We start from the raw sequence: 16,294 nt of genomic DNA, 5'->3' as shown, positions 1-16,294 counted from the left end.
ATTAGTAAAAAGCAGACTAGTACAGTGACTAAATTAATTTAAAAATAAAACAAAAGCAGATATAGCACATTGACTTAATTCATTTAAAATAAAAAGTAGATTAGTACATTGACTTAATTAATTAAAAAAATAAATAAAAAGCAGATTTAGTACATTGAATAAATTAATTTAAAATAAAAAAGTAGATTAGTACATTGACTAACTTAATTTAAAAATAAAAAATATAAAGCAGATTTAGTACAGTGACTAAATACATTTAAAAAATAAATAAAAAGCAGATTTTGTACATTGACTAAATTTATTTAAAATAAAAAGTAGATATGTACATTGACTAAATTAATTTAAAAATAAATAAAAAGCAGATTTAGTATGTTGACTTAATTATTTTAAACTAAAAGGTAGATTAGTACATTGATTAAATTAATTTAAAAATTAATAAATATTAAGCAGATTTAGATTTCAGTACATTGACTAAATTAATTTAAAAATAAATGTAAAGCAGATTTAGTACATTGACTTAATTTAAAATAAAAAGATTAGTACATTGACTAAATTAATTTAATGAATAAAAAGCAGATTTTGTACATTGACTAAATTTATTTAAAATAAAAAGTAGATATGTACATTGACTAAATTAATTTAAAAATGAATAAAAAGCAGATTTAGTACATTGACTAAATTTATTTAAAATATAAAGTAGATTAGTACATTGACTAAATTATTTAAAAAAATAAATAAAAAGCAGATTTAGTACATTGAATACATTTATTTAAAATAAAAAAGTAGATTAGTACATTGACTAACTTAATTTAAAAATAAAAAATATAAAGCAGATTTAGTACATTGATTAAATTAATTTAAAAATATATAAAGCAGATTTAGATTTAGTACACTGACTAAATTAATTTAAAAATGAATAAAAAGCAGATTTTGTACATTGACTAAATTTATTTAAAATAAAAAGTAGATATGTACATTGACTAAATTAATTTAAAAATAAGTAAAAAGCAGACAAGTACAGTGACTAAATCAATTTAAAAATAAAGAGACAGCAGATTTCGTATATTAACAAAATTAATTTAAAATAAAAAGTAGATTAGTACATTGATTAAATTAATTTAAAAATAAAAATATATAAAGCAGATTTAGTACATTGACTAAATTAATTTAAAAATAAATAAGAAGTGGATTTAGTACAGTGAATAAATTAATTTGAAATAAAAAAGTAGATTAGAACATTGACTTACTTAATTTAAAAATAAAAATATAAAGCAGATTTAGATTTAGTACATTGACTAACTTAATTTAAAAATGAATAAAAAGCAGATTTAGTACATTGACTTATCTATTTTAAATTAAAAAGTAGATTAGTACATTGATTAAATTAATTTAAAAATAAATACATATAAAGCAGATTTAGATTAAGTACATTAACTAAATTATTTAAAAAATAAAAAAGCAGATTTAGTACATTGACTAAATTAATTTAAAAATGAATAAAAAGCAGATTTAGTACATTGACTAAATTAATTTAAAAATGAATAAAAAGCAGATTTAGTATGTTGACTTAATTATTTTAAACTAAAAAGTAGATATGTACATTGACTAAATTAATTTAAAAATGAATAAAAAGCAGATTTAGTACATTGACTAAATTTATTTAAAATATAAAGTAGATTAGTACATTGACTAAATTATTTTAAAAAATAAATAAAAAGCAGATTTAGTACATTGAATAAATTTATTTAAAATAAAAAAGTAGATTAGTACATTGACTTATCTATTTTATATGAAAAAGTAGATTAGTACATTGATTAAATTAATTTAAAAATAAATACATATAAAGCAGATTTAGATTAAGTACATTAACTAAATTATTTAAAAAATAAAAAAGCAGATTTAGTACATTGACTAAATTAATTTAAAAATGAATAAAAAGCAGATTTAGTACATTGACTAAATTTATTTAAAAATGAGTAAAAAGCAGATTTAGTACATTGACTAAATTTATTTAAAATATAAAGTAGATTAGTACATTGACTAAATTATTTTAAAAAATAAATAAAAAGCAGATTTAGTACATTGACTAAATTAATTTAAAAATAAATGTAAAGCAGATTTAGTACATTGACTAAATTAATTTAAGAATTAGTAAAAAGCAGACTAGTACAGTGACTAAATTAATTTAAAAATAAAACAAAAGCAGATATAGCACATTGACTTAATTCATTTAAAATAAAAAGTAGATTAGTACATTGACTTAATTAATTAAAAAAATAAATAAAAAGCAGATTTAGTACATTGAATAAATTAATTTAAAATAAAAAAGTAGATTAGTACATTGACTAACTTAATTTAAAAATAAAAAATATAAAGCAGATTTAGTACAGTGACTAAATACATTTAAAAAATAAATAAAAAGCAGATTTTGTACATTGACTAAATTTATTTAAAATAAAAAGTAGATATGTACATTGACTAAATTAATTTAAAAATAAATAAAAAGCAGATTTAGTATGTTGACTTAATTATTTTAAACTAAAAGGTAGATTAGTACATTGATTAAATTAATTTAAAAATTAATAAATATTAAGCAGATTTAGATTTCAGTACATTGACTAAATTAATTTAAAAATAAATGTAAAGCAGATTTAGTACATTGACTTAATTTAAAATAAAAAGATTAGTACATTGACTAAATTAATTTAATGAATAAAAAGCAGATTTTGTACATTGACTAAATTTATTTAAAATAAAAAGTAGATATGTACATTGACTAAATTAATTTAAAAATGAATAAAAAGCAGATTTAGTACATTGACTAAATTTATTTAAAATATAAAGTAGATTAGTACATTGACTAAATTATTTAAAAAAATAAATAAAAAGCAGATTTAGTACATTGAATACATTTATTTAAAATAAAAAAGTAGATTAGTACATTGACTAACTTAATTTAAAAATAAAAAATATAAAGCAGATTTAGTACATTGATTAAATTAATTTAAAAATATATAAAGCAGATTTAGATTTAGTACACTGACTAAATTAATTTAAAAATGAATAAAAAGCAGATTTTGTACATTGACTAAATTTATTTAAAATAAAAAGTAGATATGTACATTGACTAAATTAATTTAAAAATAAGTAAAAAGCAGACAAGTACAGTGACTAAATCAATTTAAAAATAAAGAGACAGCAGATTTCGTATATTAACAAAATTAATTTAAAATAAAAAGTAGATTAGTACATTGATTAAATTAATTTAAAAATAAAAATATATAAAGCAGATTTAGTACATTGACTAAATTAATTTAAAAATAAATAAGAAGTGGATTTAGTACAGTGAATAAATTAATTTGAAATAAAAAAGTAGATTAGAACATTGACTTACCTAATTTAAAAATAAAAATATAAAGCAGATTTAGATTTAGTACATTGACTAACTTAATTTAAAAATGAATAAAAAGCAGATTTAGTACATTGACTTATCTATTTTAAATTAAAAAGTAGATTAGTACATTGATTAAATTAATTTAAAAATAAATACATATAAAGCAGATTTAGATTAAGTACATTAACTAAATTATTTAAAAAATAAAAAAGCAGATTTAGTACATTGACTAAATTAATTTAAAAATGAATAAAAAGCAGATTTAGTACATTGACTAAATTAATTTAAAAATGAATAAAAAGCAGATTTAGTATGTTGACTTAATTATTTTAAACTAAAAAGTAGATATGTACATTGACTAAATTAATTTAAAAATGAATAAAAAGCAGATTTAGTACATTGACTAAATTTATTTAAAATATAAAGTAGATTAGTACATTGACTAAATTATTTTAAAAAATAAATAAAAAGCAGATTTAGTACATTGAATAAATTTATTTAAAATAAAAAAGTAGATTAGTACATTGACTTATCTATTTTATATGAAAAAGTAGATTAGTACATTGATTAAATTAATTTAAAAATAAATACATATAAAGCAGATTTAGATTAAGTACATTAACTAAATTATTTAAAAAATAAAAAAGCAGATTTAGTACATTGACTAAATTAATTTAAAAATGAATAAAAAGCAGATTTAGTACATTGACTAAATTTATTTAAAAATGAGTAAAAAGCAGATTTAGTACATTGACTAAATTTATTTAAAATATAAAGTAGATTAGTACATTGACTAAATTATTTTAAAAAATAAATAAAAAGCAGATTTAGTACATTGAATAAATTTATTTAAAATAAAAAAGTAGATTAGTACATTGACTAACTTAATTTAAAAATAAAAAATATAAAGCAGATTTAGATTTAGTACATTAACTAAATTATTTAAAAAATAAAAAAGCAGATTTAGTACATTGACTCAATTTATTTACAAATGAATAAAAAGCAGATTTAGATTTAGTACATTGACTAACTTAATTTAAAAATGAATAAAAAGCAGATTTAGTACATTGACTTATCTATTTTATATTAAAAAGTAGATTAGTACATTGATTAAATTAATTTAAAAATAAATACATATAAAGCAGATTTAGATTAAGTACATTAACTAAATTATTTAAAAAATAAAAAAGCAGATTTAGTACATTGAATCAATTAATTTACAAATGAATAAAAAGCAGATTTAGTACATTGACTAAATTAGTTTAAAAATGAATAAAAAGCAGATTTAGTACATTGACTAAATTTATTTAAAATATAAAGTAGATTAGTACATTGACTAAATTATTTTAAAAAATAAATAAAAAGCAGATTTAGTACATTGAATACATTTATTTAAAATAAAAAAGTAGATTAGTACATTGACTAACTTAATTTAAAAATAAAAAATATAAAGCAGATTTAGTACAGTGACTAAATAAATTTAAAAAATAAATAAAAAGCAGATTTAGTTCATTAACAAAATTTATTTAAAATAAAAAGTAGATTAGTACATTGATTAAATTAATTTAAAAATATATAAAGCAGATTTAGATTTAGTACACTGACTAAATTAATTTAAAAATGAATAAAAAGCAGATTTTGTACATTGACTAAATTTATTTAAAATAAAAAGTAGATATGTACATTGACTAAATTAATTTAAAAATAAGTAAAAAGCAGACAAGTACAGTGACTAAATCAATTTAAAAATAGACAGCAGATTTCGTATATTAACAAAATTAATTTAAAATAAAAAGTAGATTAGTACATTGATTAAATTATTTTAAAAATAAAAATATATAAAGCAGATTTATTACATTGACTAAATTAATTTAAAAATAAATAAGAAGTGGATTTAGTACATTGAATAAATTAATTTGAAATAAAAAAGTAGATTAGAGCATTGACTTACTTAATTTAAAAATAAAAATATAAAGCAGATTTAGATTTAGTACATTGACTAACTTAATTTAAAAATGAATAAAAAGCAGATTTAGTACATTGACTTATCTATTTTAAATTAAAAAGTAGATTAGTACATTGATTAAATTAATTTAAAAATAAATACATATAAAGCAGATTTAGATTAAGTACATTAACTAAATTATTTAAAAAATAAAAAAGCAGATTTAGTACATTGACTAAATTAATTTAAAAATGAATAAAAAGCAGATTTAGTACATTGACTAAATTTATTTAAAAATGAGTAAAAAGCAGATTTAGTACATTGACTAAATTTATTTAAAATATAAAGTAGATTAGTACATTGACTAAATTATTTTAAAAAATAAATAAAAAGCAGATTTAGTACATTGAATAAATTTATTTAAAATAAAAAAGTAGATTAGTACATTGACTAACTTAATTTAAAAATAAAAAATATAAAGCAGATTTAGATTTAGTACATTGACTAACTTATTTTAAAAATGAATAAAAAGCAGATTTAGTACATTGACTTATCTATTTTATATTAAAAAGTAGATTAGTACATTGATTAAATTAATTTAAAAATAAATACATATAAAGCAGATTTAGATTAAGTACATTAACTAAATTATTTAAAAAATAAAAAAGCAGATTTAGTACATTGACTAAATTAATTTACAAATGAATAAAAAGCAGATTTAGTACATTGACTAAATTAGTTTAAAAATGAATAAAAAGCAGATTTAGTACATTGACTAAATTTATTTAAAATATAAAGTAGATTAGTACATTGACTAAATTATTTTAAAAAATAAATAAAAAGCAGATTTAGTACATTGAATACATTTATTTAAATAAAAAAGTAGATTAGTACATTGACTAACTTAATTTAAAAATAAAAAATATAAAGCAGATTTAGTACAGTGACTAAATAAATTTAAAAAATAAATAAAAAGCAGATTTAGTTCATTAACAAAATTTATTTAAAATAAAAAGTAGATTAGTACATTGATTAAATTAATTTAAAAATATATAAAGCAGATTTAGATTTAGTACACTGACTAAATTAATTTAAAAATGAATAAAAAGCAGATTTTGTACATTGACTAAATTTATTTAAAATAAAAAGTAGATATGTACATTGACTAAATTAATTTAAAAATAAGTAAAAAGCAGACAAGTACAGTGACTAAATCAATTTAAAAATAAAGAGACAGCAGATTTCGTATATTAACAAAATTAATTTAAAATAAAAAGTAGATTAGTACATTGATTAAATTAATTTAAAAATAAAAATATATTAAGCAGATTTAGTACATTGACTAAATTAATTTAAAAATAAATAAGAAGTGGATTTAGTACATTGAATAAATTAATTTGAAATAAAAAAGTAGATTAGAGCATTGACTTACTTAATTTAAAAATAAAAATATAAAGCAGATTTAGATATAGTACATTGACTAACTTAATTTAATAATGAATAAAAAGCAGATTTAGTACATTGACTAAATTAATTTAAAAATGAATAAAAAGCAGATTTAGTATGTTGACTTAATTATTTTAAATTAGAAAGTAGATTAAGTACATTAACTAAATTATTTAAAAAATAAAAAAGCAGATTTAGTACATTGACTAAATTAATTTAAAAATGAATAAAAAGCAGATTTAGTACATTGACTTATCTATTTTATATTAAAAAGTAGGTTAGTACATTGATTAAATTAATTTAAAAATAAATACATATAAAGCAGATTTAGATTAAGTACATTAACTAAATTATTTAAAAAATAAAAAAGCAGATTTAGTACATTGACTAAATTAATTTAAAAATGAATAAAAAGCAGATTTAGTACATTGACTAAATTAATTTAAAAATGAATAAAAAGCAGATTTAGTATGTTGACTTAATTATTTTAAACTAAAAAGTAGATATGTACATTGACTAAATTAATTTAAAAATGAATAAAAAGCAGATTTAGTACATTGACTAAATTTATTTAAAATATAAAGTAGATTAGTACATTGACTAAATTATTTTAAAAAATAAATAAAAAGCAGATTTAGTACATTGAATAAATTTATTTAAAATAAAAAAGTAGATTAGTACATTGACTAACTTAATTTAAAAATAAAAAATATAAAGCAGATTTAGTACAGTGACTAAATAAATTTAAAAAATAAATAAAAAGCATATTTAGTTCATTAACAAAATTAATTTAAAATAAAAAGTAGATTAGTACATTGATTAAATTAATATAAAAATATATAAAGCAGATTTAGATTTAGTACACTGACTAAATTAATTTAAAAATGAATAAAAAGCAGATTTTGTACATTGACTAAATTTATTTAAAATAAAAGTAGATATGTACATTGACTAAATTAATTTAAAAATAAGTTAAAAGCAGACAAGTACAGTGACTAAATCAATTTAAAAATAAAGAGACAGCAGATTTCGTATATTAACAAAATTAATTTAAAATAAAAAGTAGATTAGTACATTGATTAAATTAATTTAAAAATAAAAATATATAAAGCAGATTTAGTACATTGACTAAATTAATTTAAAAATAAATAAGAAGTGGATTTAGTACATTGAATAAATTAATTTGAAATAAAAAAGTAGATTAGAACATTGACTTACTTAATTTAAAAATAAAAATATAAAGCAGATTTAGATTTAGTACATTGACTAACTTAATTTAAAAATGAATAAAAAGCAGATTTAGTACATCGACTTATTTATTTTAAATTAAAAAGTAGATTAGTACATTCATTAAATTAATTTAAAAATAAATACATATAAAGCAGATTTAGATTTAGTACATTGACTAACTTAATTTAAAAATGAATAAAAAGCAGATTTAGTACATTAACTAAATTTATTTAAAAATGAATAAAAAGCAGATTTAGTACATTGACTAAATTTATTTAAAAATGAGTAAAAAGCAGATTTAGTACATTGACTAAATTTATTTAAAATATAAAGTAGATTAGTACATTGACTAATTTTTTTTTAAAAATAAATAAAAAGCAGATTTAGTACATTGAATAAATTTATTTAAAATAAAAAAGTAGATTAGTACATTGACTAACTTAATTTAAAAATAAAAAATATAAAGCAGATTTAGATTTAGTACATTGACTAACTTAATTTAAAAATGAATAAAAAGCAGATTTAGTACATTGACTTATCTATTTTATATTAAAAAGTAGATTAGTACATTGATTAAATTAATTTAAAAATAAATACATATAAAGCAGATTTAGATTAAGTACATTAACTAAATTATTTAAAAAATAAAAAAGCAGATTTAGTACATTGACTCAATTAATTTACAAATGAATAAAAAGCAGATTTAGTACATTGACTAAATTAATTTAAAAATGAATAAAAAGCAGATTTAGTACATTGACTAAATTTATTTAAAATATAAAGTAGATTAGTACATTGACTAAATTATTTTAAAAAATAAATAAAAAGCAGATTTAGTACATTGAATACATTTATTTAAAATAAAAAAGTAGATTAGTACATTGACTAACTTAATTTAAAAATAAAAAATATAAAGCAGATTTAGTACAGTGACTAAATAAATTTAAAAAATAAATAAAAAGCAGATTTAGTTCATTAACAAAATGTATTTAAAATAAAAAGTAGATTAGTACATTGATTAAATTAATTTAAAAATATATAAAGCAGATTTAGATTTAGTACACTGACTAAATTAATTTAAAAATGAATAAAAAGCAGATTTTGTACATTGACTAAATTTATTTAAAATAAAAAGTAGATATGTACATTGACTAAATTAATTTAAAAATAAGTTAAAAGCAGACAAGTACAGTGACTAAATCAATTTAAAAATAAAGAGACAGCAGATTTCGTATATTAACAAAATTAATTTAAAATAAAAAGTAGATTAGTACATTGATTAAATTAATTTAAAAATAAAAATATATAAAGCAGATTTAGTACATTGACTGAATTAATTTAAAAATAAATAAGAAGTGGATTTAGTACATTGAATAAATTAATTTGAAATAAAAAAGTAGATTAGAGCATTGACTTACTTAATTTAAAAATAAAAATATAAAGCAGATTTAGATTTAGTACATTGACTAACTTAATTTAAAAATGAATAAAAAGCAGATTTAGTACATTGACTTATCTATTTTAAATTAAAAAGTAGATTAAGTACATTAACTAAATTATTTAAAAAATAAAAAAGCAGATTTAGTACATTGACTAAATTAATTTAAAAATGAATAAAAAGCAGATTTAGTACATTGACTAAATTTATTTAAAAATGAATAAAAAGCAGATTTAGTACATTGACTAAATTTATTTAAAATATAAAGTAGATTAGTACATTGACTAAATTATTTTAAAAAATAAATAAAAAGCAGATTTAGTACATTAAATACATTTATTTAAAATAAAAAAGTAGATTAGTACATTGACTAACTTAATTTAAAAATAAAACATATAAAGCAGATTTAGTACAGTGACTAAATACATTTAAAAAATAAATAAAAAGCAGATTTAGTTCATTAACAAAATTTATTTAAAATAAAAAGTAGATTAGTACATTGATTAAATTAATTTAAAAATGAATAAAAAGCAGATTTTGTACATTGACTAAATTTATTTAAAATAAAAAGTAGATATGTACATTGACTAAATTTATTTAAAAATAAATAAAAACCAGATTTAGTATGTTGACTTAATTATTTTAAACTAAAAGGTAGATTAGTACATTGATTAAATTAATTTAAAAATTAATAAATATTAAGCAGATTTAGATTTAGTACATTGACTAAATTAGTTTAAAAATGAATGTAAAGCAGATTTAGTACATTGACTAAAATAATTTAAAAATAAATGTAAAGCAGATTTAGTACATTGACTAAATTAATTTAAAAATAAATGTAAAGCAGATTTAGTACATTGACTAAATTAATTTAAAAATAAGTAAAAAGCAGACTAGTACAGTGACTAAATTAATTTAAAAATAAAAAGTAGATTAGTACATTGACTTAATTAATTTAAAAATATATAAATATAAAGCAGATTTAGATTAAGTACATTGACTAAATTAAGTTAAAAATAAGTAAAAAGCAGACTAGTACAGTGACTAAATTAATTTAAAAATAAATAAAAAGCAGATTTAGTGTTTTAACAAAATTTATTTTAAAATAAAAAGTAGATAAGTACATTGATTAAATTAATTTAAAATAAAAAATATAAAGAAGATTTAGATTTAGTACATTGACTAAATTAATTAAAAAATAAATAAAAAGCAGATTAAGTACATTGACTAAATTAATTTAAAAATAAATAAAAAGCAGATTTAGTACATTGACTAAATTAATTTATAAGTACATTAATAAAAAAGATAACGTAATCCTTGTTTGCACCGTCGGGGTCAGCAGCTCCACCTCGACAGTGTCCTTTTAGGCTCGGTCTCCCTCTTAGGCTAAAAGATCATGGAACAATTGTAAAACATGTTTGATTTGATCGGAGTGACAGCTGACTGAACAGATAAAGCAGCAGAATTAATCGAGCCTGGCTGTTAGCCTGGTCTCGGCCACCAGCACAGAATAAATCTCCATGGCCTCTTGTGCAACTGAGTCATTGATAAAGTAAGCCAGGATAACAGGCATATCCCAGCCTAATCCCTTATCTACCTTCCATGCAATAGCCCCAAGACAACTTTCGTGGAATAATTTAATGTCCACACAAATCCCTGCTCTATACAGCACAATAGATCACACGCGATAATTTGAACATATGTCATATATACACCCTACAGTTGTGTGTTTTAGTTTTTCTTTGCACTATGTCAGACAACTTTTTAAAAGTGTTATTGATGTTGTTTTTATTGTTCTAATCTTTTTTTTAAAAATTCTGCCTTTATTTTTTTGAATTTTCTTCCTTGGTATCGAAAAATTAAAAATTTTTGCACAGTAGTGTATATGGTCTACGATAGTATCTAAATTGTTGTTTTTCACGATAGATGACATCACAAAATCGAATGTCCCTCATTTTGCGAAAAACAATCAAAACACACCATTTTGAGAGGCCACACATTCACTGCATGATCAAGCCTCGTAAGACTAGTAGCGGACTACTGCCGCTGTTGCCAGATTAGACTTTTATCAGCCAAAAGATTTAGGCGGTTTTGCCAGGGTTTTTTTCTGGTTTGGAAATTAAATCTCAATTCGGCAGCCGCTACTATAGTGCGTGCACATATGGGGATATTGATTTTTGTTAATATCGCACACCTACATTCATTTTCCAATAATGTCTTATTTTATGAGAATGCACAATGGCAAACATACACCATATATATTTATTTATATATATATACGCACACACACACACACACACACACACACGCAGATGCAGAGGTGGAAAGTAACTGAGTACATTTACTCAAGTACCGTACTTAAGTACAATTTTGAGGTACTTGATTTATTACATTTGATGCTACTTTATACTTATACTCCACTACATTACAGAAGAACTATTGTACTTTTTACTCCACTACATTCTTAGTTATTTTACCGATTCAGATTCTTAATACAAAATATTATCAACAAATTGATACCATTTATTGTTATAGATTAAGATACACTGCGCTGTAAATAAAATTAGCCCAGAGCGAGACAGAGACCCTTCATATGTGTATATATCATGGCAGTTAACTCTCAGTATAACTCTGTGTACCTGCTGTAGACAGTCAGTCAGACAGTCAGTCAGACAGACAGTCAGACAGACAGTCAGACAGTGTCAGCTATTGGTTCAGATATGTGGACGACAGATGGGTTAAAATCAAATCCAAACACTGTGTGTTGTTCCTTTAAAGGTGTTTAGTTCCACTGGTACACCTCGCTTGACAAAGCCGTAGCTTCTCATCCTGGTTTGGTGCATGTGCAACTAATTTAACCAGAATGATCAGAACAGACTAGATCAAGTTTGGCTTTTTCATTTATCGCGGACGTTTTAATTCTGCCTTCCTGCAACAGCCCCCTGATGCAGTGAAAATTTGAAAGAAAGCACATAACTGTTGGGGGTATATATGACAAATATTTTCAAGTTCTCTTGTTTGTTTTCTTGTGTTGTAGAGCTCAGGGATTTGTGTGGACATTAAATGATTCCATGAAGGAGGTTAAACCTTGGATTCAGTTGGTGAATCAGTTGTTGTTAGTCAGGTTTCTCCATAGTGTAAACGGTGATCTGGTCCATGCGAATGTATTCAGCTACAGTCTTGTTTATCTTCTGTGTTTCTGCTGACTTGGCTCCATATTATCTCTGCTGATTAAATCGTAAGTATAGCAGCTGCCACAGTTTCTGTCTCACTGTTGGTTGACTTTTCAGACCCGTTACTGTGTCACCCTGTTAAATACACGTTAGACACAATGACTGATAATGTTAGCTGCTCAGGACTACCGTTAGCATTAATCAGAACCAGAATCAGAAATACTTGAATAATCCCCAGGGGAAATTATTTTTGTTACACAACTCCAGATATACAAACAAGTATTATACAGACTAAACATGTATTAGAAAAGACTCAAATGTAAATTTATAGAAATTAATATTTACAGTAGTGAAGTATAAAGATGATCAAAGATTGTGTGTGGTTGAGTCTGAACAGACTCTCCACCGGCCCTCCTGATCAGTTTGTTCAGTCTGTTGGTGTCTACGAATTTCAGAGTGGAGTCTTGTCAGCTGTCTTCTCACCAGGTCATGCGTGAAGGACACTGTAGAGGTGTCCGTCAGGGGAGGGCTGAGGTCATAAGGTATGGAGCTAGAACAGTGACAGTTAACTGAGGTATTGAAGAAAAAAATGTAAGCACTGACAAAATGTTCAACATAAAAATAAAATACAAAAAAAAAGAAATCATCTCACAATCATGTTTTGCATTTTCATTTTAATATTTTTATGCATTATGATGGGTTTTTCAATTTGAATCTATAGATTTTTCTTGATGTCTGTGTTTTTTCAATAATTACCACATTTATGAGGCCTTGTGTATCAGCAATAACACTGCCCTGAAAGACCTAGTAGACGATAAATACTAGATCATAGAGGACAGATGAACATCCGGGGGCTGAGTTGAGGTATTAGCCAGCATTAACGTTGGCGCTTGTTCAGCTAACCTCTGCCAAAACAGCACAGCGTCCATTAAAAGTTAACATTAAACCAGGCTGCTTCTTATTTGAAAAAACAGTGGCAGAAATACAGACTTACTTGAGATCTGGTAAAATTGTGGAAGCCATTGATCACAGATCACGGTGCTTAAAGTATGCAAATTATCCTTAAAGGCCCCCTCCTTGTCCCTCCCCTCAAGCCCCTCCTCTCCACTCCAAAAGAGTGACAGAAAGTTGAAACTGAAAACCGGTGACCTTGAAAAAAGACACTCAAGAAAAAAATTAAAGATTGAGATTGAAAAAAAAATCATAATGCTTAGAAATATCAATATAAAAGAACATATCATGATCGTAAGATTATAATGTTTTAATGTTTGTGTTTTATTTTCAATTGAACATTTTTTTTAAGTGTTAAAACTTGTTTCAATGCCGATTTTTCATTTTCTTTGTAATGCAGGTATATATGCTGGCAAATGTCACATTACTTCTATTTGTTTTAGTTTTTTTTATAAAATATATTGTACGTAAATTCATTGCGGATCATCACTAATACTTTGCTTAAAATGTACTTAGTAGTCATTGTGAAAAAATAAATTCTTTATAGAAAAAGTATTTTCAATTAAATTTTATTTACAGTGCCAAATCCTAACAAAAGTTATCTCAGGACACTTTACAAAGTAGGTAAAGACCACAATCTGAGTTATATAGGATTTACAGAGACTCAACAATTCCCCCTTTGAGCACAGTAGCGTTGAAAACCTTCCCTTTAACAGGCAAGAACGTCTGACAGACCCAGCTCTATGGAGGACGGACAACTGTCTTGACCGGTTGGGGAGGAAGAAAAGGAGAGGGAAAAGACAAAGATGGAAAGAGAGAGAGACAAAGACGGACACAAACACAGAAAGAGAGACAGTTCCAGAGATGCAAGCAACCACAAAAGTTAAACAGTAAGTATAATAATAGCTATAGTAATGTGAGTATAACTTATATGTTTTGCAGTTGTATAGTACAATAATAGAAACAATCACAGAGATGAAACACGATGCATTGATAATCGTTTTATAATCGCAGTGCAGTCCTGAATTGTAATCAAATTGAAGGTGCCTAGAGATTCCCATCCCAATGAATAGTAGAAATAATGGGAATAAAGGTAGTAGAAATATGAATATGAATAATTATGGTGGGGAATATGTCACAAAAACAGACAGACGAATAGATGAATAAAACACCATATTTTAGTCCAACTTTTCAATTTTATCTGAATAGCACCAAATCACAACTGAGGTTCTCTCATGACACCTGGAGTCAACCATGAGCAGATGACCTACAAGAACAGCACCATTCTGTCATTTTAACTCAAATTTTATAAGCTTGCCATTCTTACTTATACTAATAATGTTACCACCAGTAAAAAAAAAACCTAATCAAATCCTTGTACTTTATAACGCTGGTTATGTTGAAGAAAAGGACTAATGCCGGCGTCTCTTTGGAAATGAATACCTCCGCTCCATCATGTGTGTTTCCGACCACAATAAGCTGTGACGGGTGTGTTTTTCAGGAGGATTTAGCGATTCGGGCTCCCCAACGTCATATTACTTTTTCTACACACAACACAGCTAAACGATTAGCATTACCTATATTGCAGTAAGTACTGCTGATGGCTGCCCTCATGTTACTCTATAAGATACTGACAGAGGCATCTTGGTGGATCTTACTGGATTCTCCACGGCCGCTATTTTGTCCTCATCTTACATTCAAACTTTAAACTTCTTCTCCGTTAAATACTAGCATTGTCTGATTTAACTATTTTAAAGGGGTATGGTGCTGGCATGTTTTCCTGTTTTTTCTGTGAACCATTCATTTTTATGACATGTTCTGTTGTACGGCAGAAATACACTATAGCAGTAGGATTGACATCAGTGACAAGATGATTGGTTTTGGCACCAACAGCCAAGGCTGGATTACCAACCAGGCGAATTGGGCAACTGTCCCATGGCAACTAGGGATGCAAATTATAATTCATTAACCAATAGTTGTTTCATTTTATCAATCGATGATCGATTATTTGATAAACGCAATTCTTCTGAGAAGCTGAATTTCCCTCTGAATAGGTTAACTGTATAGACCCTTTTAATGGAATTCCATTACTAGGCAACAGCCTTGGTCCTTGTTAACTTCCTGTCAGCTGATGTTGTTCACATTCACTGCAACAGGAATCAAACTTGGACACATGTAGAATGTTTGTTTACAACTTAAAAAAGGTCTATACTTAACATATTTATTTAGCAATATAAATAGTAGCAATCCTTATTAAAGGAACTTGCCTGTTAACCAGAGGTTTACACTCAACAATTATTGTACTAAAGTACATGTTTGAGGCTCCTGTCCCCTACTTGAGTATTTTCTTTTTATGCTCCTTTAAACTTCTACTCCACTACAAATCAGTGGAAATACTCTTCTTTTTACTCCACTACATTAACTGATTACTTCAGTTACTAGTTACTTTACCAATCTTAAAAGTACATATGAAACATTAGTTTATTCATCAAAAACTGGACTGACAAAATTTAACGTAATGTAAATGCAGAGTATTTTTTACACTCCAGTGGTAAAGTGGTGTTAAAGCATGATTTTTCCTAAAATGCCTTATCAAGTTGTACTCTTGACACAAAAAACACAGGCTTCACAGTGACAGTTAGAAACAAAAACTTCTCTGTCCATTCACTGGTGAATTGACGGTTTTGTGTGTCAACCTTTCTTTTTCAGAGTAGAAA

Source organism: Echiichthys vipera, assembly GCF_963691815.1.
Source record: "Echiichthys vipera genome assembly, chromosome: 18".
NCBI lineage: Eukaryota > Metazoa > Chordata > Actinopteri > Perciformes > Trachinidae > Echiichthys > Echiichthys vipera.
Note: the sequence above shows the minus strand (reverse complement) of the source record.